The 3,172-nt window shown below is 48.3% G+C and overlaps 2 non-coding genes across 2 annotated transcripts; both read left to right on the top strand.

The window, feature by feature from the left end:
* Positions 1–65: 65 nt before the first annotated feature.
* Pmar_PMAR017950 lies at positions 66–138 on the top strand. Its single transcript has one exon. It is a non-coding gene; the product is annotated as a tRNA-Ala (tRNA).
* Positions 139–2,651: 2,513 nt separating this feature from the next.
* On the top strand, positions 2,652–2,724 carry Pmar_PMAR017949. The gene has a single exon. It is a non-coding gene; the product is annotated as a tRNA-Ala (tRNA).
* Positions 2,725–3,172: the final 448 nt, after the last annotated feature.

Raw genomic sequence — 3,172 nt, 5'->3', positions numbered from 1 at the left:
CGAGGGTGTTAGGTGTACTACCCGCCTCGTGGGTTCTTCGAAATATAAATCCGTCTCTTTGATCTGGGGGATTAGCTCAAATGGTAGAGCGCTCGCTTTGCATGCGAGAGGCACCGGGTTCGATACCCGGATTCTCCACATTCCTCTCCACTTGTCTGGGTTCTTCCATCGTGAATCAGGGTACCGTGTACAGAGTCGCTCCCTACGATGGAAAACTCGGGTCCGCGGACTTCATCCACGCTCAAATCCTACTGGCGACATCTTTTCATCTGATCAGTCGATGACTATTCCGCATTTTTTATTACATCTCTCACCTAGTATAGATACGGTCGAGGCGTGGTACTATAATCGTGGTGACATGGAAAAGTATTATGAGGTGCGCTACGTTTGCACTGTGGCACCGCTCCCAGAAATTTTGCTGTGGAACCCACACTTGGTAGGCCCTGCAGTTTCACAAACCTCTACAATCGTGCAGCAAGCTACTCCGCCCCCCAAGCTGCTGCTTGAGCCTCGCCCAACGCCAACTGCGTATAAATTTCGCCCATTCGCCTTATTCACAAGGTTAGTGGTGGACATCTGGTAAGCATTAAGGAGAGTTTTACAGCCCGAAATTAGACAACTTGTCGACGAAAAGTTAATTTCATTCACAAGATCACAGATTATCGATTGTTATTTAAAGTTGCCTCGGAATAGACTCCGGTCCGCCACACTCAGCAATTCGTGCATGGCTAAGGCGACAGTCGAGTCGGAGCATGATCAGAGACCCAAGCCACCAACCCGCCATTGAAATATGGTCGTAACGTTCTTGCTCACAATAGTAACATATAAGCTGATAAACTTATGAGAGGAGATTCTGCACTAGATCACAGCCCCAAGGCAGATGAGGCAGTATCCTTCAGGGTGTGCCAAGTAGAGACGCAGGCAAGCTTTTAGGGTAGTAGAAGTGTTGGAAATGTGGTAATAGAGAGCATGGGTGCCATCAGTAGTTTCTTCCCCAAATTTTCCTCATTTTGTGTCGTCAACATGCGCTGGTCCCATGGCTGCATCGGGATGCACCTCGATCGTAGTCGATGATGAGTAGTTACCCGCAGGGGGCTTTTCTGGGTCAATTGGTTAGAATGCGCTGAAATTTCGCGCCATCACGGTCTTGAAGCGAAAACATGAGCGTCACGGCTGAAAATGATTTCTTATCGACGCAAACCAGGTGGCTTATATGAGTGGAGTGTTCGGTTGTTGCCGTTCGATTCACTTTCATGAGAAAGCGCCACATGGAGAACAAAATCGTGGTGATGCCAGTCGCTAAATAATCAGTGTACGAAGTTTCTAAGACACTCTTCCCTTACTACTTTGGTGTCACCAATCACCAGGAAAGAACGCCTCTCGATGGAGAGTTTCCTTCAGCATAACACCAGATGGCATTCTGCTAGCGAATCAGTGGTGATGGGGGAGAATGGCATCTAGAGTGTCACAATCCAACCGTTAAAATACCAACGATTTCCGAAGTATCGTGGAATTGGAGATAGTGGGAGTGGTGTATACTATTTATTCCAGGTTTGGAGTCGATGATGCCAGTTGTCGAGCTGGAATGAGTCAAATTCGGCTGCGCGCGGTGAAATCTGGGAGTGCCAGCAGAGAGTGGAGAGAGTCAGGAGTGATTCAAGGTGAGTAATCGAAAGAATGCGCTAGCATGGGTAATGGAATCGAAGGTTTAAGATGACATAGTCATGGGAGAATCTCCATGACCAGGCATCGAACCTGGATATGAGATGAAATGCGCTCAGCACGATTTGAACCCACGTCTCCGACATGATTGATAGATCCATGGAAGAGTTGCAGCCACCGCGAGTTGAACATGGCTAAAGTGAAATGTAGTTGGCAGGAATCGAGCCTTCGTATTGATCATGAATGATGATGATACGCTTGTCAGAAAATTGCAGTGTCCGGGTATCGAACCTGGGCATCATATCCGAGTATCGTACCCGGGTATCGAACTCGGGTCAGTCGGAATGCAGCTAGCGGGAATCGAACCCACAGCCTGATGTCGTATGAACGAAAATTCCTGTGACCGGGTATTGAGCTCGCGCCCGATTACATGCAGTAATGTAAGAGCACAGGGTCACATTTAGGAATTTCGAGACGCAGTGGGAAGTTTATGCAACCGGCACGACTGCTATTCCGACCATAGTATATCACCGTAGCCATCTGGCTCAAGGTAAATATCAGGTCCGCTCTCTGGGCTGCAGCCGAAAGGTGAATGCCAGTGACGACCCTTTTTGGCCCAGCGTATGCTCAAAGTACATACACTTATCGAACATCTCCTCCTCATAACCGCCACCCCTCTAAGCCCGCTGGACAAGGTTCAGTGTTTAAGGTTAAGGTAAGGTGTATCGTTTGAAGAAGAATAAGAAGAGATTAGCTAGTACGATATTGTTAAAGGTAAAAGTGCGACGCTCGTTATATTCAAGCACTGAACACCAGCGTCAAAGGACTCAGACACTCTTGCTCATATTCCATGATTGTCACTTGCCCTCCTCGGTATTCAACGTAATACTGTATATCCATAAACCACCAATGTTCAGGGGAGTACGAGGGTGTTAGGTGTACTACCCGCCTCGTGGGTTCTTCGAAATATAAATCCGTCTCTTTGATCTGGGGGATTAGCTCAAATGGTAGAGCGCTCGCTTTGCATGCGAGAGGCACCGGGTTCGATACCCGGATTCTCCACATTCCTCTCCACTTGTCTGGGTTCTTCCATCGTGAATCAGGGTACCGTGTACAGAGTCGCTCCCTACGATGGAAAACTCGGGTCCGCGGACTTCATCCACGCTCAAATCCTACTGGCGACATCTTTTCATCTGATCAGTCGATGACTATTCCGCATTTTTTATTACATCTCTCACCTAGTATAGATACGGTCGAGGCGTGGTACTATAATCGTGGTGACATGGAAAAGTATTATGAGGTGCGCTACGTTTGCACTGTGGCACCGCTCCCAGAAATTTTGCTGTGGAACCCACACTTGGTAGGCCCTGCAGTTTCACAAACCTCTACAATCGTGCAGCAAGCTACTCCGCCCCCCAAGCTGCTGCTTGAGCCTCGCCCAACGCCAACTGCGTATAAATTTCGCCCATTCGCCTTATTCACCAGGTTAGTGGTGGACATCTGGTAAGCA

The sequence above is a fragment of the Perkinsus marinus genome (genome assembly GCF_000006405.1).
Source record: "Perkinsus marinus ATCC 50983 genomic scaffold scf_1104296969534, whole genome shotgun sequence".
Taxonomy (NCBI): domain Eukaryota; phylum Perkinsozoa; order Perkinsida; family Perkinsidae; genus Perkinsus; species Perkinsus marinus.
This window is presented reverse-complemented; position numbering and strand designations above follow the sequence as displayed.